The sequence below is a fragment of the Cuculus canorus genome, chromosome 2 (assembly GCF_017976375.1).
Source record: "Cuculus canorus isolate bCucCan1 chromosome 2, bCucCan1.pri, whole genome shotgun sequence".
NCBI lineage: Eukaryota > Metazoa > Chordata > Aves > Cuculiformes > Cuculidae > Cuculus > Cuculus canorus.
In genome coordinates, this window is record NC_071402.1 from 133,032,708 (window position 1) to 133,057,942 (window position 25,235).

General features: G+C 36.2%; 1 long non-coding RNA gene across 1 annotated transcript in view; it reads right to left on the reverse strand.

Moving 5' to 3' along the window:
- Positions 1-222: 222 nt before the first annotated feature.
- Positions 223-25,235, reverse strand: part of LOC128851358 (uncharacterized) — a 72,054-nt gene continuing 47,041 nt past the window's right edge. The window contains exons 2-3 of the long non-coding RNA XR_008448717.1: positions 3,210-3,304; positions 223-1,773 (exon numbers count right to left, since the gene is read on the reverse strand). This is a non-coding gene — a long non-coding RNA (uncharacterized LOC128851358). The remainder of the gene's footprint in view (positions 1,774-3,209; positions 3,305-25,235) is intronic.

Genomic DNA, 25,235 nt, shown 5'->3' on the forward strand with positions numbered 1-25,235 from the left:
AAAAAAAAGAATATTAATAAAACATATTAAGGATTGCATTTATTTCTATCTATTCCACAAGTTTCAAAAGTTGGGGGTGGAAGTGAGGGTGATTTGGGGTTTTTTGTGAGCTTCAGTTCTGACAGTTATTATACTTTACACCTTTAAGAAAATACAGGTCACAAATTAAAGTTACAAAGGTATACAATCATAGTGACTTCATGAATAATGCCTATACCAACAGCTCTTAAATAAGAAAAGTGGAAAAATATGTATATATAGTTATTTGTAAAACTTTAGATGTATGCCTGTATGTCTTCATATTAGGAAGATAATATCTAGCAACACATAGATGGGATTTTTGCCGTGGTAACCAGTCCCTCTTGAAAATAACAAGGCTACTTACTTAAATAATTGTTACTCATTTTTTATCATAACATCAGGTCTCTGAATTCTTACAGTATATGCATATGTGTAATGATATTCGTGCATGCAATATGATATATATTTATATAACCATATAATTAATACAGTAATGCCTGTACGATGTTATAAACAAAGAGAACTATATGGAAACACTAGAGCTAACATTTATTTATTTATTTATTTACCTGACTATTCTTCATACAAATACTATTTGTCCAATTATTGGAAGACAGATTGCACAAAAATATAGGCTGGGATACCAGTCTATCTATGAAATAATCAGGGATATTAAAGCTGTTACTTTTAAAACTTTTAAATTGAAGTAAGACTCTTGAAACTAAAGATACAATTAATTAATGGTGTGTTTTTCTTTTTAATTGAAAGTGAAAGTGTAGTTCTGGCTCAGTAACTGTGACTGTTTCAGGGCTTTACCCTCTTGCATTAAGTGAAGTCTTTCATTTAGCTGGTAAAGATAGTAGTGCAGTCTTGAGTTAATAAGTAAAACAGCATACTACAAGAGGCACTGGATTTCCTTTTCCAGGATCAGATTATGTATAGGCACATTTCTTTTTTCTACAATGAAAACCCAGTTAAAACATGCATACATCTTTCAGAGTATGATTAATTTCTTCTCCCAATTTTAGCCACCCAACGTGATTTATATGAATCTCATTATTTGTTGCTCTATTTTATAATTAATTACCTAACTCTATGTAGGGATCAATTATGGAAAAAAAAGTTTTTCACTTTGCACATATATGTTAACATTTTTAATAGTGTCTTCTTTTTTTTTTTTCTTATCACTCTCTTATCTGCAAAAAGAGAAAAGAGATGCATGAAGGTCACTAGTGAAGATTCATAAACCATTGTGAATAATGTCAGAACTATAATTTAATTAGTTGCCCATCTGTCACTTTCTGTTTGACGAGCACTAAATGTCCAATTATCATTTAATATCTGCTCTAATCAGTTCTGGCAAATTTCACAGGCACACTAGAGATGACATTAATAGATGGAATTGAGGCTACCTTTGCAACATTATCAGAGAGAGAAAGCTTGTGCAGTTTTGACTTACAATAGGGAAGGCATGAATTCATTCCAATTAGTAGCAAAGACATTTTATGCAGACTGTGTTATTGCATATTGATAACTAAAGCTTTCAGTTGATTTTTTTCAAGAGTTTGGAAAAACATTTTAATTTTGATGGAATTTGTTATTATTTTAGTGTCCAAAAATAATATTAAATATTATACTTTCAGCGCCTCTCTCTTGAGTCTTTCTTTCTTGTCTTCATGAATTAGTTTGCACCTTCTGATTCTTCCTTCTCTTTCTGACATTAATCTTCAAGAACAAAAGACCCATGGAGTTCTTCATTAAAAAAAGAGAAAAAAGACATGCTGAATAAATATGAGTAGATTAAATAAAACCCCAAAGCATAAAAGCAATATATAAACATACAAAAATTAGTAGGCCAGAGATTTTAGTCTGTTATTGGGACAGAGAACTAATCCCTACTATGGCCGTCTATCAAAAGGAAAACACAATTTTTTAATTAGCATATACAGTACATGTGTCTTTTCAGATAAGACGCAAAAAATGACTACATTAAAAGCATAGAATAACTTGTGGCAAGATTTATGATCTAGGAAACATATATTGACAGCATCATAAAATGCTCTTTTCTACTTGTAATGAGAGATTAAAAGCCCTACCTATCCACATCTTGGGCCAAGGTCAGGCAGCCTATAGCTTCTCAGATCTGAGATCAATACCATAACAGTCTCTGAAAATGGCTTTTGTCTTGAAAAGAAGCTTCCTTTAATAAGTAAGTGCTGCTCACATGACACTTTAGTTTTAGTCCCCAATCTGATTCCAAGTAAAATCCTCCAGTACTTGGAAAGACAGTATGGCAAAACCGCCTGTTTGTAATATGACTGCATAGGTCTGCTTCTTAGTAGCTTAATAAGATTGGGATTGCTGCCTGGCAGATCCACTGCAGTGATAAAATAGCCAGCCAAAAGTAGATATAAAATAAAGCCCCTTTTCCCTCCTGCTATAGGTTTTGGCAGCAACTCGACAACTAAAATGTCATTTCTGATGCTTCCATATTTCCACTAATAAGATTGAACCTGAGATTCTACTGACTACAGCTTGAATTTGTAAGAACGTGTCAGGATGTTGTAATCTGCTTGATCCTTCATTATTCTACCCAACCCAACACACATCATAGCACTGAGTATTTAGAAAACAGAAACCTGCTGTTTTATGATATGCAGTTTCAACTAATGTACATGAAGAGGAATTCTCATTATGTGCGGCTCCACAGGTTTCCAGAAGTTTATAACTTTTTAAACCTACTGTGCATACGAGGCACTGATTTAATAGTCAGCTTTTAAAACAGTCACAAGAAACCTCTGAATCAAGGCATAACAAAAGAATTTCTGCTTAAAGAAAAATCAACAAAAAAACACACAAAACAAACCAGTATCACCCCAGGGCAATGGAGGGGAAGAAGGAGATTATGAGGCCCCAGACATGATTGATCCTCATTCCTTCTCCTGCTTTGTCTCAGAAATTTGGATCTAGACACAGATCTGTGGAACATGTAACCTAAATGCAGGGCTTTGTTCTTAAGAAACCCTGCAGAGAAGCAGTTCACTAAAGCTAAAGGCAAAGCCAGGAATGTATAAAATTATTATCAATTACCTTATTCAGGGCAACAGAGAAATGCCTTGATTCTGAAGATAATTTTAAATGCCCTTGGAAAGTGAAAAAGGAACACAAGATGAGAGGAGGTTACTTACTCGAGGACTAGCAGATATACTCCAAGAATTTTCTTATTATTCCATCTGCTTTCATAGCCATTCGGGCTGTACTTTTCAATTATAACTCAGCACATCTGTAGAAAAAAATGGAAGCAATATACAAATATAAGCGTTATGGAACCTGCACATCTTGACAAACTTCTTATGCAGCACTGCCTTGACTTTCTGTTTTCGTGGAAAAGAAACATAGGATCACGTGGACTGGTGAATAACTATTTTATACAAATAGTGACGTTCCACAAGAAGCTCTCGACGTCAGCACATCCTACCATTTCACTGCCTTGTTGAAGTCTCTCAGAAGCTGTGGCAGTGAGGAATTGTATTTCATCATGACATCTTGTAGCTGGGACATGTGCATATCTAAATCCTAGGAGAGCAGGCTTGTTAGTTTTGCCTTGTAAGCACAATGATCATCCATTTAGAAAATTCAAAATGTTTTCCCTATCATTAAAAGAAGTTTTTTAATCCAGCTAAAACATATTACTAATTTCGACCCATATCCAGAATTAGTTCTGGTTTATTGAAGACACATGTTCAGAGAAAAGTTAATTTGCTTTAAAAAATTCAGCTTCTACCTATGTTTATTCTTCCTGTTTAAAGTATATATAATTTTAAATCAGTACAGTGAATGACAGAAAGCCAATTAACTCCAATTAGTATCTTAGAATTGCTCACACAATGTAATATTCCTTCAAAATAATACGGTATAGGTGCAGATCAAGCCCTGCAAAAAGAAAAAATTAATTAGTCTGTCTACATAATGGGAAACATGAGTCTTAAAAGCAGGTTTCCTGAAATAAGAAAGAAATCTTTAATGAAAGAAATAGAGCATAAAACGTAGATCAAGTGAAACACCTTTAGGATGTTCCATAAACTATAGCAACCAATTAGGGAAAACAGTGCTGGGGAAAGCAGCTTTCACTCGTCAGACAAATATTTATTGTTAGCATTAGATCCTGCCCTGAGGGTCAGTGCCTAAGACACAGTGTTAGATGGGTATGATATCCCACCAGCAGAAGGTTAGACTGTTGAAGGGGTTTTAAGTTTGGTTTAGCTGGCAGATCTTAACCTGGAAGACCACACTTGACTAACGAAACTAATGATATGCTTATAAATTATAAAAAAAAAGGTCTAGGTTATTTCATGACTTAGTACATTAGCAAAACAGGTCCAAATGTTATTCTCATTTCTCTTTTTAATCACTTCCTAAGTTATACCCTCCTCTATCATTGCACTGTATTTCTGTAATATTTTTTCAACATTAGACAACTCTACAAATTAATTAATAAGTATAAAACTAAGGATCAGCTCTTCAGCTAATGTAAAATATAAAAATAAATCAAAAAATGAATAAAATTAACAAAAAAAACCCAGCTACCATTGGATAGTTCAATCATTTTCCTTGCATCAGTGGCCAAGATTTTGGTTTAACTCTTTTACTCTAAGCAAGTTATGAAGGTCAGTCAAGAACCAGAAATTAAATTTGAATGGTGCTTTTCAGTAGCGTGCTAGAAGGTAAATAGGCACAATAAAGACAACAACAAAAATAGAGCATGTGTCAGTATAAAAAATGGATGAAATTGATAGTGTTTAGACAAGAAATAAGAGGCAGTGGATAGTGAGCTGGAGACTATACACTAGTAAAATGTTGAACTGGCAAACTCTCACAGATCCTGTGGCAACCCTGGAGAGTCTCACTTTGCTTTACTGTCTTCTTGTGCATCTGCTGCCAATTTAGGAAATGTTATGCATTCTGTTTATGAAGAGCATGGTCTTGTTACCCTTAAAGACGATGGTCAAACTGTCCTTACTTCCTTGGAAGCAGATGGGGCCCATATGGCCTGCTTGCATGATCATTGCTCATGTACAACACCCACAGAGATAACAGGTTTCTAACCAGGGTGAATTGCAATATGAACAACAGTAAAATGAATGAAAGAACCTGAAACAATATGAAAACTTTGTCGGAAGCAGTAAATTTTATAATCCTTTTCTGGGCACATCTTAGCATCTCACACCTTCTGAAAGATTCACTGGAGCGATCCGTCGTGAGGGGCTATAATGGGGCAGTGAATAATAGCAGGATGATATGGGAAAGGCCCATAACTGCAGAAGGGGAAGGAGTAAAGCTTAATCAGAGGACTACTACTGTCTTGGATTGTTAGTGTATGACTCTGCTGATGTCATTCTCCATTTAGGAGGTTCATGGCTCCCCTGGATTATTAAATGCAGTAGATGTGAAATATAAAGCCCAAAACATCTGAACCTGAGTATTGCTCTCACCAAAAGCACAGAAGTGAGTAGTAAGTGCTGTTAAAGAGCATGAGACTAAAATCACTTCCCTCAGTTTTAACATTGAGTATATTAATCCTAAGGAGTATCAAGTGGAGTGCTGAATGAAGCACCTACCTCAGAATGAACTGCAAGTAGTGCAGCGCAGGTGTGCTGTTCAGATGTGCTTTTGTTTCGCTGACAGCATGCCAATGGCTAGCAAAGGCAAATTATGTCATAGCCCTCGCTGCAAGGCGTATGCACAAACAGCTTTGTAAACTTGAAAGGCAGTGAAACCAAATGAGATAAGGCAATAAATTTCAAATATACACACCAAATCATTGTTTTAATGTCATACCATACGCATGTGAAAACAAACAGCGGCAGTTATAAAACAAATGTGTATCTTGCACAGTGCTGCATCTTGGGCATGAAAAGTCTCTGATGTGGTTGAACAGTTACCCCAACACCTGAGCCCTGTCACCAGCGGAAGAATTTCATTGTTAGTAAGGAAGATAATACTACGTTCCTCTCTACAAGCCCAGACCATCAGACTTTGCAGAGATTCTTTCATGATAGGCAATAATATTTTAGTTTGGGAAAAAAAGTTTTGAGTTATAGTAAAGAAACCAAGTAACATCTTTAATCTTAATGTAATGCCTGCCTATAATCAACACAACCATTAGCAACAGCTGTCCATCACAAATTTTGTGGGCAGGAAAGAGACCAAAACAAAATAGAAATGAGAGTTACAACACCTACATCTTCAAAGGAGAACTATTTGTATTTTGCCTACCTATAGTTTGCCTAGGAATGTTGCAATGTGTGTTTGATATTATTCATTTTTTTATTTGCATAATCATAGTTCTGCCTTATAAAAAAGAAATACATGTATTTTATACATAGAATATGGACACACTGCTAAAAAGGATGAGAAAAAAAGACTTCAGAAATTTTAAAATCTTAATTAACAACACAAAATTTTCAAAATCTTAATTGATGCAAAATTTTCTTATTTATGTACTTAGCTTGCTTTGGGGATCAGTAAAGAATCTTTTTGAACAGTAAACTTTTGCTATTCTCATTTAATAAGAATCGTGAAGATGGTGACAATGATATAACATTGCAACAGCTTCTAGATAGCTCCGTAATGCCCAGTGCCCTCCAGTGACAGGGCTATAAAAGGAGGAATTTCAAACATAGTTTTCTTGATCTTCGTTACATGATGAACTGTAGATTATGACTCAATGGTGATGCAAATGACTTCACAGTGATGCTGCAGAGAGGGCTGTGTATTTACCTTGGGGAGTTCACATGTGGATTGAGGAAAGTTGTAGTATGAACACACAGATGTTCCCCTTTCATAGACTTGATTTGAGTTTTTGACACTGTTTGACAGTAGAAACTGGCCAGCATGAGACATCAATAAGTACACATCTTTACTGTCTTTCCGTTGTCATCTTGAATAGCTGAGGGCAGGGCATCTCTCACAGGACTCCCCTGCTCGTGCTCAGCAATTCTGTCACAGCTCAGAAAGATTCCTAAAGAAATTTTAGAAATGACTGATCTGAACCCAGAAATTGGCAGGACATTAACAAGCAGAGGCTTCTTAACTATCCATCACATCATCATCATTACAGACGCATAGGTGCTTAACTTTTAAAGGGAAACTCAAACAATCTTTCATTTTTCAAATGGACTGAGACGCACTTCTTAAGTAAAAGTGCCTTGTTCCATGCCAATCCAATTTTTCCTGTAGCTGGTGGTTTAAGGAAATTCCCCTGTCTCTGCTGAGAGGTTGGATTGGAGGGGACTTTAAATATTATGTAATTCCAACCCCCTGCCATAGGCAGGGACACCTTCCACTAGATCACAACTTCTCTGGGCAACCTGTTCCAGTGCCTCACCACCCCCATAATAAAAAAATTCTTCCTAATATCTAATTTAAATCTAACCTCTTATATCTTAAATGTGTTATCCCTCATCCTGTCACTACACCCCCTGACAAACCATCCCTCCCTATCACCGAATCATAGAATCATTTAGACTGGAAAAGACTTCTAATATCAAGTCCAACCATCAGCCCACCACCACCATGCCTATTAAAACGTGTCTCAAAGTGCCACATCTGCATGATTTTTTTTTTAACATCTCCAGGGATGGTGACTCCTCCACTTCCCTGGCCAGCGTGTTCCAATGCTTCACCACTCTTTCATTAATTTTCCAAAATCCAATATAAACTTCCCTGTACATAATTTCAGGCCATTTCCTCTCATCCTGTCACTCATTACTTGGGAGAAGAGACCAGCATCCACATCAGTATAACTTCTTCTCAGGTAACTGTAGAGAGCAATAAAGTCTCCCTTCAACCTCCTTATCCCAAGATTAAGCAGCCCCAGTTGCATCAGACACTCCTCGTAAGACTTGTGCTCCTGACCCTTCACCAGCTTCATTTCCCTTCTGTGGACACGATCCAGGACCTCAAGGACTTCCTTGTACTGAGGGGCCCAAAACTGAACACAGTATTCAAGGTGTGGCCCCACCAGTACTGAGAACATGTGCGTGATCCCTTCTCTGCTCCTACTGATCACACCATTTTTGATACAAGCCGGGGTGCTATTGTTCTTCTTGGCCACCTGGGCACACTGCTGGCTCATGTTTAACCACCTGTCAACCAGCATACCAAGGTTATTTTCCACTGGGCAATATTCCAGCTGCTCTTTCCCAAGCCTCTAGCACTGCATGGGATTTTTATGACCCAAGTGCAAGACCCAGCACCTGGCCTTGTTAAAAGTAATACAGTTGACCTCAGCTTATTGATCCAGCCTGTCCAGATCTGTCTGCAGAACCTTCCTACTCTTGAGCAGACCAACAGTCCTGCCTAATTTGGTGTCACCTGCAAACTGAGGAAGCACTCAATCCCCTCATCCATATTATTGATAAAGATATTAAATGAGACTGATTCAAAAAACGAGCCCTGAGGAACACCACTTGTGACAGGCTGCCAAATGGATTTAACTCTACTCACCACAACTCTCTGGGTTCAGTTATTCAGCCAGTTTTTTACCCAGAGAATAGTATACCTGTCCAAGCCATGAGCCACTAATTTCTCTAGGAGAATGCTGTGGGAGACAGCGTTAAAGGTTTCACTAATGTCCAGGCTGAAAACATCCACAGCCTTTCCCTCATCCACTAGGCAGGTCACCTGGTCATAGGAGATCAGGTTGGTCAGGCAGTACCTGCCTTTCATGAACCCGTGCTGGCTGGGCTTCCAGTCATCTGGGACCTCCCCTGTTAACCAGGACTGCTGATAAATGGTGGAGAATGCTTTGGCAAGCTCCTCCATCAGCTCCCTCAGCATTCTTGGGTACTATCCATCATATTTGAGAAGTTGTGGCAACCTGGTGAAGTTCCCACTGACTGGAAAAGGGGAAATATAACCCTCATTTTAAAAAAAGTCAGAAAGTAAGACACAGGGAACTACAGAATGGTCAGTCTCACCTCTGTGCCTAGCAAGATCAAGAATAGGTCCTCCTGGAAACTCTGTTGAGGCACATGGGAAATAAGAAGTTAACTGTTGACAACCAGCATGGCTTCAGCTAAAGGCAAATAATACCTGGCTAATTTAACAGCCTTCTATGATGGGACTACAGCATTGGTTGATAAGGGAAGAGTGGCTAACATAATCAACCTAGACACGTGCAAAACATTCAACACTGTCCCACATTACATCCTTGTCTCTAAATTGCAGTGAACATGGACTTGACAGGTTGACAGTGGATAAGGAATTGGCCAGATGGTGGCAAAGACTTGTGGTCAACGGCTCAATGTCCAATGGGGACAGATGATGAGTGGCACTCTGCAGGGAGAGATATTGGGACTGGTATTATTTAACATCTTTGTCAGTGATGTGGACAGTAGGATTGAGTGCATCCTCAGCAAGTTTACTGATGACACTGAGCTGTGTGGTGTGTTTGTCTCTCTGAAGGGAAGAGACACCATCCAGAGGGACCTTGACAGGTTTGAAAGGTGGGTCTGTGCCCTTGTTCAGTGAGGCCGAGTGCAAGGTCCTGTACCCGGGTCGGGGCAATCCCAAGCACAAGTACAGGCTGGGCAGAGAGTAGATTTACAGTAGCTCTGAAGAGAAGGACTTGGGGGTACTGGTGGATAATATCTCAACATGAGTGGATAATATGCATTTCTAGCCAAAAAATCCTGCTGTGTCCTTGGCTGCATCAAAAGAAGTATTTTCTTTTATTTGGGGTTTTCTTTGGTTGGGGGTGGGGGGGTGGCATGGATGGTAAGGTACAGGGTGGTACAAACGGTGAGGTATACTGTGAAGCAGAAACCTGAGGTTAGGCAACCTTCCACCTGAGCAGGCAATCAAGACCATTCAACAACAAAGTGTGGCTCTCAAGAAGGAAGGTAGGCTTAGAATTTAAAATGGAAAAAGAACCCCAAATATACACAGCAATATCCGATGAAAGACAACATCCTTAAGTTCTAAGGACATGAATATAATAGTAATCACAGTCATTTTTGTGTCTCTCTGCAGTCCTGTATTTTTACTAATTCTTTCTGGTTTACTGCTATAATTCTAGAAATATGTTTCAGGTTTAGGGAAATCCTATGGCTTTCTTAGAATGGGGAAGTTCTTTCCCTAGCTCCTTTAAAGGCTTTCTATGTATCATAGCACCAGTCAAAACTTTTGCCGTTCACTGAAGATTAGGAGTAATTGAATATTCTGTTATTCTCACTTCATCTAAAAATAAAGTTGAATTTATCTAAAGATGCTCGTTTTGAGCAGTTAAAAATTCCAGCTGTCACTTGTTTAAAAATTCAGGTCGGAATGAAAGAACGTGTAAGACTCTAATACTTACAACAAGACCTTGAACACACATCCTTGAATAATAGGCAGACAGTTGAGTTTGCATGAGTCCTGCAGGAAAAAGGTCCTTGAGCAGTCATGCTGCTGCATTCAACGTGAGTTGCAATCTGTAAGTGGATTTCAAGGGTACCTCCAAATAAAGCACATTATGGTAACACAGCCTGGAGGCGAAGAACAGAGCTGAGAGATGGGAAGATATAAATACTCTTCCTTTTCAAATGGCCAGATGAGTCTGCTTAAATACTACCCATAGAGAAGTAACAGAAAGTAGTGCAGCAGTGACAACAGCAGAAAACAGAACAAGCGCTTTCAGCTTATTTGTCCTGAGCTCAGTGCCTCTAGACTCTGGTATTAAACTTCCATATTTCTTTTGTAGAAATCCTTAATTTAGGAAGCATAACTACCTTTTCCTTAAGTGAAACTTAAGCCCTTCAAGTGTCCCCACTGGGAAAAGAAGTGCAAGTACATTTAAATCTGTGGAATATTGAAATATGAAAAGTTGTTTTATTTTATAAACTCACTTAAAAGCCTGCGTTTGGAGATATCACAAACTTTTGATGTCTAAAATGCTTTTTGAGGACAAATATTATCTTATCCGTTCTTATTTTCTTAGTGTCTGTAAACTGTTAAAGAGTTTGTTACCTGTATCTCTATGACCTATACTTTCTCAGATTTTTATTATCTTTATATTAACTTTCTCTTGCTATGTAAGATATGCTGAAAAATTGTAAACCCATTTATAAACACAGTCACAGGAAAACAGATAATTTCATAGGGATTAAGAATTAATACTGTACTTAAAACAAGTACAAAATGTCCTCTCGAAGAGGACTTCTCAGTGAACACTAAGGTTTCTGAGATCTTTGATGTATCTACAATATCAGTCTTAAAAGTCATTTCAGACTTCTGTTACATTGTGGAATTCACTAATTTTCAAATTTTAAGTCACATTTTTTAAATCAGTTCACTTCTGTCATTCAGAGAAGATACGCTATCAAATCAGAGAAATGGAAGTCTCAATAGATGACATTATTTTTACATTTGTACAAGTAATACAGTACATTTACCAGCAAATTTTTAAGAACTGTCATGAATAATTAGAAAAAAACTAATTGTAATAAATGAGGTATTTCTTGGAGTTAATAGTGTCTCTTGATATGTTTGCTTATTCAAAAAATGCATTCATTAGTAGTGTGTCTCTCATTATCAGTGTGCATTACCAAGACCATACTATGATACAGTTATTTAAATGTACAAGTACAAAAGAATACAAAAATAAAACATTGATGAGTCTACACAGTAAATTTTGTAAGAAAAAATGTTAAGGTAGAAACAACAATGAAATATAAACAATTTCAAGACAGGAGGTAACTTCAAACTGTAGTTCACAAGACATTTTCCCAGAATTCAGGCTTGTTAAAAGTATCGTTTTTTTCCAGTCTTGGAGTCAATTATGTCTGCTTGTTCTCACAGTCAAATTCAAATTTTACTTAATTTGAAATTGCTTTAATCTATGTCACACTGTCACATTTAAGATTTGTTCTTTACTTTCTGCTTTAGCTTGCAGCCCCAGTTATTTCAACAGGCAGGATGAGGACTTCTTTAAGTACTACTAGTGTTTCGTTAGTTATGCCAAACAATGTCAAGGTAAATTTTCCCCCACATTTGAGGTAGTCTAACATTGCTTTTTCTTCTGTTCTCCACGATTTTCCTTACACATTTTTTTAATAATAGGCATTGAATTGCAAGGTGTACTAGCTACCTATCTGTCTCAGAAGCCACGTGAACATAGAGGAAGCACACAATATAAATGTCATTAATATGTGTTCATATTTTCCAACTGCCTAAAACTTTATCAACATCCACACATACGTTTTTTGCTACCTTAGTTGCCTACCATGAGCTGAAACAACTTTTCACTGAAAACCTCCTTTTCTGAAAGACAGTTTGAAATGAAATTCAGCTCCTCATCCACTTTCAGATATCTGTTAATTCTGTCTTGCTCTAAAGTCTTAATGAGTTTAGTTTTCTTCAGCTTCATATTACGTGGTGTATGCTTCTCTTTTCTTTTTGATATGCTGCTTATTTATTCTTTTTGATGGTTTGGTTTTTTTTACTTTATAAATCATAACTGATTATTACCTGTTGCTACTGTTTCCTTTTTCCCATTTCACAATGTTATGGTTTAGCCCCACCCATCCAAATTCTGCATATAAAACCCTGTAGTTTAGCCTCCAAAATCCACAGGGAAATCAGTGAGAGGAATGAGAGGAAAAAGACTTACAGGTTGGAAACTATAACTACAGCTTTAATGAAGTTATAATGATAATAATAATGAAAATAATTAGAAAGTAATAAAATATAAACGAATATACGAGATCAAGCCCCCAACCCTCAATGACTGTACATCACCACAAACTCTGTAGAGCAGATACAAGGGAATGGATCCATGCCTAAGAAGGAGGTGAACTTGGGACCTGGATTCAGGAACACATGGATCTGGGGTCAGGAACAACCAGACAGACGAGGTCCTCACTGGACATTGGCTATCGCAGAAGAGGGAAAGACCCTTGTGATCTCTCAAGTTTATACCAAGTATGACTTATATGGGATGGAATACTCTGTTGGTCAGTTTAGGGTCATCTGCCCTATTTGTCCTTTCCTCACAGGTGTTGCCCCTTTTCCACCAGCCTGAGGATGGCCTTGGTTAAGTATAAGCACTGGCCCTTTTTCATACTAATGTACCATGTTACCACTTTAAAGAAGCACACTGTCTCAAAAACATGCAGTCAGCTTTCAGAAAAAGGAAACTACTATGCAGCAACTGAGTTAATTATAAAACTGACTCTAATTTACCTCAAACTACAACACACAGGCAGCTTTTATGGCATTAGGTCTTTCAGCAGTCCCTCTTTAAACCACATTGCCCACTTTTTGGGTTTGCCTTTCTTAGACAAGGAGAAATTAAGTTCACATTATTCTTACAGACAACCATTACGTCATCATAATCATTGCCTCCCTTCCCCACTCTCATCTTTACAAGACTTAAGGCTCAAAAGGTTTCTATGATTTTCCACTAATTTGATTTCATATTTTGTGTGAAGTGTACTGCTGAAGATGTTTTACAAAAGTGTGTTTGACAACCAAATATCTTTCTTTCAAGTATATTTTTTATTCTTATGTTATTTTTTTCTCATTCATAGTCAAGTGTTCTTTATTTGGATATGTATGTCTATATGGTGCTTGGTTTTGTCTGATGTTTGGGTTTTTTTTTAAAAAAAAAAACTTTTGAAAATAAATGTGGAATTGGAATGAAGTGGCTATTGAAGTTATAAAATCATTTCACTGGACACTATATGAGAATGAAAGACTTCTTGAAAGTGTAAATGTTATTTTTTAGACTTCCTGAAAAGAGATTCAGGAACTCAGCCCACAGGATCCATCCAGAGTCCATGTTTGTGTATGGGCAAAAGCATGAGAAACTGTGTGTGAACTTCCTCTAGTACTCTCCAACTCTTTTCAGCTCATGGACTTTCTGAGCTGGATGGGCTTTCTTCGTATTTACTAACCTCTGCGTAATTCTGTACTCTCTGTTTCTGCAATCTCTTCTTGAATCAATGTATGTTAAGTATTCTTGCCGGGAGACTGGCAAGGTAGTTATCGTTATCATCTGTCTCTTGGGAAACTTCTGGTTTCAAGGTGTGTAAGATATCTACAGAACATCGCTTTTTGCCTGCAAAAAATACCTGGGTTTTTTTTTCTGTAGAAATAAACCGATTCTCAGTGCACTGATCTTTACAGGATGAAGGGGAAAAGAAAGTTCCTAGCTGCAATCAGCTTGACATAATAGATACATAATGTATCAACAGAAACATAAAGCAACCTTGTTTGTTCCTAGGATTTTCTATTTACTATACTTGCTCCTATAAATTGCTAGGCAGACTAACACTTTTTTGTAGCAGATCTACTGCTTACTCAGTACTTATTTTGAATGATGCTTGTATATGTGCAGGGGGCCAGATGTGTCCTTTCCAAATGTTAATGAGGAATTGCTGTGGATGGTAATTCATGGATGTGTTTCATAAAGGTAGCCTCAGCCCTTTTAAAAAATTATTTGTCATCCTTGCAGCAACTGGTGAGAAAAGTATGTACATGAGACATTTATTTTCTTCTCAATACCATTAAGTTAAGGTCAGAGGTTCAGATTTCACTTTGCACTGTCTTTGTTAGTTTAACACAGGACAATACAGACACAAAAGGGGAAGAAATGCTCATTTTTGTCACTTGCAATTGTATCACTGGTGGTCAAAGAGTGACGGAGGCCAGAGTACTTGATAATTTGCCTGCAGTGATGCTTGTACTCCTTGGGAGATGTTTGAATTAAACACTGCCAACCAGGGAAAAATCAATAAAGTTGTTTAAATGGTTTCACAGGGGCCTTTGTGATGATTGAATATTACTCTTCTTACAACACCAATAGCCGCATTTTTTTTTTCACCAGTGCATGACCAGTAACTAAAGTTATTCAGGCTGAGAGTTCAAATGGAGGCTGAGAGTCTTCTCTTCTTACTGTCTTCTTCTACTGACAAATAGTTTTCATTTCCTGTTTTTAAAAAACTGAAGTGAAACAAATCAATAAACCTCCCAGAAGCAGCAACATTAACATTGCAAATCATTCCAGTTTCCAGCTACATCTGCAGAATAGAAAGGGTAAGGAAAACCCTGATTTACACCAGCTGAGGATCTACTCCAGCATTTCTTTGGGTTAGATGACATTCAATCAATTTGCCCATGCAATGATGTAGTATACAAAAAGAATTTCAAACAATACTGATTATCAGTGTAGAAATAGCATAAGATTTTATTTCTGTAAGATACTTTTGACTCTTTTCAGTGAGAAATAACAGGTTGGAGAATTTAATACCCAAGAATTTAACATGCAAATCTGGGCTTGCTAAAGAACATGGCAAAAAAAAAAATAATTATTAATAATTTAGCCATGAGCTTGGAGAGAGTAGTAAATCTTAGAAAATCTGCAGTATGTCCATATGCAGAATCTATTCATTCTGCCAAAGTTACATGGTGTGGTAAGTAAGAATTTTTTTTTTAAATCTTGTTTGCACAGAAATAAACCTCAGCCTTGCCTTAATACTATGTCTGCTAAGCTAGTACTATTTTCTGCTATTGCTAGCATAAACTAGCTATGCAATCTGTGTAACAATCAAACTGGTACTGGTTGTCTGCGTTATATTCCTACACCATTGCTATTGTGATAAAAGCAGACAGCATGAATCACTGTCATATCAGTGGAAATGATCCTTTCCCTTTTCTTTGGAAATGTATGCTGTCATGTTTTTTCCTTTCACGCCTTATGAAATGCTTTAATTCTCCCATGCATCTTTTTTTTTTTTCTGAAGTAAACTTTGTTATTTTCCTGATAGAAATCACACCTGGAGCAGAAAAATAGTAGATGAAATAGGGTCAAGAGAGATAGGACTCTTGGCTTTCTATCTCTGCTTTGCCGCTATATAGTCTTTAGTACATGCTTTGATTTCTTTTCTAAAACAATGGCAGTAACAACAACAGCTAAGTATAGAAATGTTTTGAGATTTAATTAACTGTTACTACATTTAAAAACCTTCATTAAAAATTCTCTTCTGTGAATGAATTACACATTTTAGAGCAATAATGGAGAAAAATATGCCAACATAGGAAAAACAAAAAGAAAAACAAACAAAACCCTCCACCGCCACGACCAAGAAAACCACAAATTGTTCTGAGAAAGTTTTTACAGTGTTTTTCCCCTGTTCTGGGAGATGACACTTTAGAATAACTTCTGTGATGTTCCTGTCCCCAAAATGCACTCTCTTAGACTAATTGATACACATTGCCACAGTGGAAATTCAAAGACTCTCATGATAATTTCTCTCAGGGTCTCCCTCTGCATCTTCTTTAAATAACTGTGGAGCTTAGAATATATAACTTACAGCCAGTATATGTAGAAATGTCTCCGTGGCAGCCTATGCTCCGAATCTCAACTTCTGCCATCACAAAACCCGCTGAATTCAACGGCAGAAGTCACCATGGGTGAAAAAAACCCCACCATTTGAAACTTGGATATACCCCTAAGTCCCTGCCTATGCCTCCATGGGAAGGAAGATTTGGAATGTGTTTCTTTTCCTTCCTGTTACCTAATTCACAAAAAAAAAAAAAGAAAAGAGAAAGAGAGAAACAAGAGTAACTGCACTCACACAAATTAAAATACACCAGTGTATGTTGGGTTTGCATAAAATCTTTCCTAATATTAAAATGAGTACAACTCTTCTTTAATTTATTTCAGTATACATGTATCTACACATATATCTGTAAATCTTAAATTCTTAGCACAGTTTGACATTATATTTCCAGATTCCATTAAGAAAAAGTACAGATGAGGCCAAAACACATTAATCGTGGGGGAAAATACAAGTTGTTTTTTAAATATCTCTAGAGTTCTAGCAATGGGGAAATATTCTGAATAATCTGAATCCAAATTTTTTCATCCATTTTTCTTGGTAAGATACTTTGTATCTGTGTGTCATGGGCCATCTGCTGGAAAACTGATAATCCAGCTTTATCAAGACTGGTCTGCAGCACCACATGGTCTTTCAGCTGGGTTGTAGTGATGAGATTCTTAGTTCAGCTTTATGGTTATCTTAGACTCAACAAAACTTACTAATGTTTGTGGACACGGGCTACTCCAGACATTTAAATGAAACCCAACAAAACAAGTTTTGCCATCTAGACATGATTAGCTTTATAAAAAGCTAATAGTTTTCCATTGGATGAAAATCTTAATTATAAATATTTACGTTAGTTGATTTTTTAATACCACTGTTGATAATAAATTCTAATATCTGGATTGTCTTATACGTGACATTTGCTTTCATAAGCTATGCAGTTATCACAAGCTAATCCTGTAGAGAAACTAATCAAGGAAGGTGTTACACAAATGCAAAACATATGATTAAAGAGAGAGAAGGCAAAGCTCATGCAAAGAACTGAATATTATAATGAAATTGCCACTGAATGGAGATGTGAGGACCTCAAGCTCAGTTTAATTAGGTCACTGAGTGGAATCCCCTAAGACTGACAAGAATTGAACAGCTAATAATCAGTTTGTTCTTTACTGATTACCAGCTAATCATGTCCCAAACACAACCCCTTTCCTCTTTCTCATTATGAATATATTTGCAAGCTTTTTTTCTAATCTCTGTACTTTTGTGGGCACACAGGTCCTATCAGCTAACTTCAAGAGCTTCAACTAGTATCTTTAAAAGCCTACCTATTGTTTGTGGAGCAAATATTTGCACCCTTCAGCATCACATTTGTAAATATTGTCTGTGCCTGTATGAAGTGATGAGAAGCCCAATTATGCAAGAGCAGCATATTTTGTTACCTCATTTTCAAAAGTTAATTTCCACTTCCCAACAGCTGAGTGTGCCTCTGCCGAGTGCTTTAATTCTGTGTACAAAGTAGAAAACTGACTTGCATTCAGAATTTCTTGCATATTATGACAATGACTTCTGAGACGTATTAGTTTAAAGCTCATTCTCTATAAAATGGAAGAATAAAGTTACATTTATGTGTCATTTTTCATATGAATGATAAGCTCAAAGAGTTTTATGTATACCCCATTTAAGTCATTTGAGAGATGCCTATTGACTTCAGTGGACCTTAGATCTGACCTGTCATGTTATAGACAATAAAGTGATATGGTTAGAGAGTTAAATGATAAGACAAGTAGAAAGCAAAATAAACCAGTAGAAATGTATCCATCAACTGCAATGGAGTGAATAGGTTATCCAGAATAGTTTTAAATAAGATTTGTTGTGGAAGGAGATTAACTGTCCATTTTCTCTTGAAAAACAGTAAGCTGAGAAAGTGTAATATAAATGCAGAACATGTAATTCAGGGCAGTAAACAAAGCTTATACACAGAAATGAACCTTTTTCATAAAATTGCCTTAGATAGTATGTATAAGAAGTATATATAAGAATTGCAAGCTGGTTTTATTAAGATTCTAACTGTAATAGCCTTGAACTCAGACATCTTCTTATTTACTTAGAAGATGAGTGCCTAAATTCTACATGTATCTCAGTTTTCATCAATAGAGTTTCCTAAATTACCTATAAATCTTCTTTTAAAAATACCAAGGACTTTGGCCATCTTGACAGATGTAAGCAGTTCAGCATCAAGGTCAAAGGCATGGAACAGCTTTCCTATGAAAGCAGGCTGAGACAGTTGATGTTGTTTAGCTTGGAGAAGAGAAGGCTCTAGGGAGACCTTATTGCAGCCTTTCAGTACCTTAAGTGTACCTACAAAGAAAATGAGGACAATAGAATAGATTGTCCAGAGAGGTGAAAGATGAACCATCCCTGGAAACACTCAGGTTGGACAAGGCTGTTAACAATCTAGTCTAGTTGAAAATGTCCCTGTTCATTGTGAGGGAATTGGGGGCAAGGGGAGTGTGTGGACTAGATGACTTTTAAAGGTCCCTTCCATCCCATACTATTCTATGATTCTGTAATTCTATAATTCGATTCTATGAATATTTCTCATCAGGATCCTTGAAACCTGATAGGACTAATCCCATGTCAGGAATAATCCCATGTCAGGACTAATCTCTATAGAAACCTCAGAGGGCACCAATGCTTTTATTCAAGATCAGAGTGGAACAAGATGGAGTTGGCTGTGAGTTTTTGCCTTTTCTATGTGTTAGTTTTGAGAGGCTAGAAGATTTGTGCAAAATGTCCTCCTTAACAGGAAAGGACTTAAGCATTTTAAGAAAAAGGATACAGTATTTTTATTTGAGCCAGAAAAAAAGAAGCAAAAGAGAACATATAATAATTCTTTTCCATCCGATAAAGCAGGACACCTGCAGAGGAGACCTGTGTTCCGATGGCTTTCCATAGATTGCTTCTGTGTCTTACATGATGAATGTTTCAAGTTATGTATGTGTAGTTATATGTAGATGTGAGAGGGAGACCAGAAGAGAGAGGAAATACCTTAGTAAGCTGTGTACTTCATTAGGACACCACCCATGATAGTCTGCACAGATAAAATATCCAATAAAATCAATTGTACAATTCCCAGTGACCTTATGGTTATGGAAATGGCAGATAACAGGGCAAGGGATGAGACTGCCAAGTGAGGAATGAGTGACGCCATCATGTATCTTGTTAATGCTACAAGCATGTCCAAGTTCTTTTAACGCTGGTCTCAGTTTTCCTTGTCTATGTTTAAGATTACTTTGCCTGCTCTTACCTTAAATTAGCACTACAACAGTACTCATATAAGTTCTGATACCTGTCAAGAGTGTATTGAAAATAAATGATGGAAATAAATTTAATCTTAACTGAATCAGTTAATGTGGTTTTTTGCATTTTTCATTAAAATTATTTCTTTTTTTCTTATGGGATTGTCTTATAAACACAATGAAAATGACAGGAAAACATAGGAAAATAAATAAGCACACTGATAAAATCTAAGAAGAGTAAAACTTATTACTAACAATTTTTCTTGGTATGCATATAAGCCTGAAAAAGATTAGTATTTCTTGAGAGTTTTCCAACACTAATCATGAGTCATGAACTGCTAACCACAGCAAATCTTGCTGCACTGCAAAAAGGAAAAGGTAGCTAATAGTGGTAGCTGACTAGATAGTTAAAACAATCCCAACATGCACAAGGTAGCACATTATTAATATAACTTCTGTAAGTAGGTGAAAGTGTTCCTACCCAGTTTGGATAGATATGTCTGTTAAAAATGAACAGCAAATTTTGCCCTACTTAGAATGTGATGATCCCTTCTCTCAATGCGTTTGTGTTCAGCTCACTGCATTTAAATGTTGCAAGGATAAAAATTTTTAATGAATTTATTTATTAGCTGAGCATATGAAGTTCAGTTGCAGTGTAATTTTACTATACGTTGTCATTAAGTGACATGTCCACAGTTCAGATAAAGTCTAGATACAGCAAACACATGGAGAAACCAAGACATAATAAGAACTATTTGAATTAATTTTTCAGGTCTGAAACCTCAACATCACATTGGCTGCAGAGACAAGTCCAGGTATTTACTTGCAGATCCAATTTCTAATGTTTAAGTTTTGTTTATGAAACAACAAACAAACAAAACCCTAATGGAAAGTCCAGATGTGGATTTTCATGCTTCTGCTATTATTTATTTTTTGGGTCATGCCTCTGTACCTTTTGTATTATTGCTGCATTCCTCTTTTCAGAGGATTTAGCAGGGTGGTTTGCCTAGCAGGTTGTCACTTGCAACTGAGGACTTGCAGAGCCAACAATCTATTGGTTCATATCCTGCAAGACATTGTCATTTATACCTGTGCTCCGAGGCATACACAATACCAAATTTTTACCTAGTCTGTAGTAGGTGGATATAAACTTCATCTGAAAAATATATATTTTTTTTAAATTGACAAATTGACATTGATTATCTAATACAATTTGTATGTGCACTTAAATGTATAACAGAATCAGATGACTTTGTGTAGGACAGTAGTGTCCAAACAAGTAAACGTAATAACATTCAATTCATGTGGTTAATCAAAGAATTTTGCCACTAAAGCAGCACAATTTTTACAAAAATTAGAGAAATTAGAAGGCTCTACAGAATTCTAGATAGATCACCTTCGTCGGTTTACCCGTGTCCACTGCTGCAGTCACCCCATCATAGGAAGCCACTATGTTGATCAGGCAGGATTTGCCCTTGGTGAATTCATGCTGGCAGTCTTGGATCACCTCCCTGATGATGAGGCATATGTTTACACAGGAATAATATGTGGTAGCAAGTGATGCTGTTGCTATGAATTATATATTTTTTTTTAAAAAAAAATAATATTTGGGGTTTTTTTACCAAAAAAAAAGATTTTTTTTTCTGATAAAACACCTTGAGGATCTCAGGATGCCCTCTCCCTTTCTATAGAGAAAAACAGCTCTATTTTGAAAAAGGAATTATAAATAAAATATAAAGAGATGAATGCAAAACCTTTATATAATGTTAAGGTTTTACGGAAAGGTCTGGCCTTATTCTTTAAATCAATAAATAAAGGGAAGGGAAAGAAGGAAACAGTAAAGTGACTACATTGAGAAATTGATTGATGTGTTGCTCCTGTGTGATGTTCAGCAAGCCTTTCTCTAGAGAGGCTTTATTGGTTTGCTGGTACTAAATTTTCCAAACATACATATATCTTCTGATGCACGGCAAGTTTGTCACCATTGAGAAACTAGTTCAGCCAAGTTAGAAAAGGTAAGAGCCTGTAAAACTTAAGTCATCCAGAACTGCCACTAATGGAAAAAAATATAGAGAGATATTAAAGGAATTCAAAGTTATATGAAGGTTGGAATTTTAGGTGGATGAAGGTAAAAGGTGTGAAGAACAGGCATTATATTTGCATATTGCTAAAAATACATAGAAATTAATAATTTAAAATACATCAGTATGTCAGACCACCTTCTTGAAAGTGTAAGGAAATAAAGAAGAGTTAAAATATCTTGAATTACATAAAATGTCTTAATTTTATAATCTGAGCTCTTTCCATATAAATTCTAGATGTATGGGGATTTTAAACTGCCAGCTGAAAACAATATTAAATAAAATCAGAATAATGAAAGAACTATATTTTGTTTTCCTATAGCCTTAAACGTACATAAGTCAATTGAACAAGTTTTTGGAAAATCTTCTCTTCCTTAGCACAATGCAAGAGCATAGCATAAGCATTTTTACTTAGCACTTTCTGTGCTTAAGATTTTCTTAATACATTTCTTCTTTGACATTCAAAAGTTTATGGATTTAGTCTTTGGTGACCAAAGAAAAATTCCAACATTTTCTCAGCTCAAAGAGCTTTTTTTTTCTTTTTTACATCTCTGTAAGTGAGAGGAGTAGCAGTCCTTTGGGCTCTAATCATTCAAATTTAGAGGAAGTCACTGAACAAAATTCATTTGTGTGTGTGCAATTTGTTTATTTTCAGAAAGGAGTAGTGCTGGGAAATAGCTTAGTGATTGACCCTCAGCTCTGAAGTGATCTGAGTATAAACAATTAATTTGCTAAATAGAAGTGTTTGGAGTGTCCTGTTTATTACCCTGATTTCAGAAAACAAACTTTATTTCTGAACTTGAGCAGGATTTAGCCACACTTTGAATCTTCACCTACTATAAACATTCAAATTTATAGGCAGAAACCCTCCTGCAAAATTATATTTGCACTGTGAATGCTTGAATATAGCCTCTGAACAAGAGTTTCAGTTGTGTAAATGACCAGTAACAAAACTGGATATCTGCTGGAATATATGCTGTATAACAACAGAATTATTGTTTTATTATCTAATAATGAAGGAAACAAAATATTATTAAATGAAGGCAAGTAACTAAGCAACTTAGATTTAAATTTTTCAGAATTCAGAATTCACTCATACTTTGCCTATAAATACTCATAGGCAACATAGGTCTCTCAAAGAAGGATGATAAATTCAGGGTTTTGTACATCAATTATCTATTAGTCATGTTATTTTTGTACTCCTTGTAACGTTCCTCATCAGGTATGTCCAGGACAATTTGTTTCTGAACCATAACACAGTGTTACTAGTTGGCACTTGCTATTCAAAAATCCACTCAGCCTTGAACCCGTGGCCCTTCCTAAATCAGGTGAAACAGAAAGGCTGGAAATAAAGGCACAGCACATTTGTAACAATGGAATATAATCAGCCAGACAACCAAATAATATCATACTTAAGCTTGTGTTTTACTATTACAGGAATTTTATGTGATGCTAGTTTACCACTAATCTGTCACCATCATCCACCTGGAGAAGCCTCTACCGATGAATAGTTACACTGTTCAAAAGTAAGATTACTTTCTACTACAGCATGCAGAAAGAAGAGATTCTTACAAATTACATGCCACAGCCATGAAAGCCAATGACACAGGGAGCACTTAGAGCTGATAAGAAGCATTTACTCTCTGTCACTTCAAAGGCGAATTCTCCCTGGGATGCCTTTAATCCTACCTGGCACCTTAAACCCAGTGCTCTGCACTGCAGTAAGAGATGAAAGCAAAAGGGCATAGGCAACAAAGAAAGAAGCAGATTTAACAAGATGAGCAATACATGTGACTGATCATTTGTTGACACAAATATATGAAGAGGCAATGGAATAATGGTGGTGGAAATAATAACAATAACGATAACAATAATTATAATATTGCTACTAATAATAATAGGTTATAAAGAGAGCTGTTTTGGAGACTGTTGTTTTAATCAGCCACAGCAACTGCCTGCATAGCTGGGAAAGTGCATTAGGATATAAATTATATTAAGATGAAAACTGAGTGTTTAAAAACCTAAACACAAAGTTGTTCTCTTTTGTACTGAAAAAAATTGTAGAACCAGATCATTAAAGAAAGCAGGGATTTGCACCTTTTAAATAGCGGAAATGTTTTACTCTAGAAAACAGTCCAAAACCTGCTTTCTTTTCAGACTTTTCCCTTCTGCTGGCACTATTCTGTTCCTAAATATCACAACACTGACATACTGCAAATGCTTCCAGTTTTGGCTACGACACAGAGGATCCACAAAATGCAAAATGCAGCAAACTATGCCTAGTAATAATTAAACTGATTTTTTTTAAGGATAAGGAGGATAACATTTTCCACAGTTTAATTGATTTCAAGGTTTTCTAAAAAGTTTTTCAGCCTTGGCAATGTTGTAATGCAGATGTTATTGAATATATAAAACAAGATATTAAACTGGGATTTTCATTGCTGTCTCAGTATTATGGATGCACACAACACAAGGACAGTTTAATAACATGAAGGAGAACTTAAGAAAGACCATTAGATTGCACTGATCATTTTAAGTGCTGTGCACTACCATTAAAGAATGTGGATTCTGTGGCCTCTGATTCATTCTCTGGAATGAAACTTCATAGCTTGGGCAGTAAAACTGTTAAGGAGTTACAAATACTAAGGTTTAGTGGTGCGAGTAAATACATTTTCTTACCAAGAAACAGAACAAGTCAAACATGGTCTTTACATGTACTCGTGATCTTTTTAAGAAATTCGTATGCCTTGAGCCTTCAGTTTTACTACAGAACAGCTGTTTTAAACTTCTTTGTCTCATGTTTATCTTATTCGTCTCAAGATAACTGAGAAGGAAGGCACTTGCCTGCATTTAAATTATTTTATTATATAATTTAAATTATATAAATGAATAATCCTGGTTCAGGACCTACCACACTTGTAAAAGAATTATCACAGATATTATTGCTCAAGTTTTGACTGGGATTTCTCTAGTCTCAGTGAATCCTGACTAACTACTATCTGGATAATCATAGGATATAGCTATGATAAAAATAAAAAAGCCAAACACACTGCACTTAAGGTAAGCTGCATGTGAAAACCTAATATAATGTTTAATACTTTCATTATCCCGAAGTATTAGAAAAGAACTCTGGAATATCCAGCTTTACTGGGAGGAAACAAAGCTGTGACACAGACATCCAAATTCTGCCACTCTTCCACTGCTGAACTTTCCTTCCCTAAAAAACACCTTGGAGGCAGTGTTTTCAAAATAGCACAAGACTTAATGGCTTAAGCCTGACAAAATCTCGGCCAAAGTAAATATATCACTGACAGTAACACCTTTTACAGATAAAACTTACAATGAAGATTGAAAGGAAGAAGATATTACAAAATTATGATGGTTAACCAAAAGATTGTTTCCAAACCCAAGTCCTGGCCCTTCATGCTAGGGAATATTTTGTTAAAATTGTAGTTTTGGTCTGTACA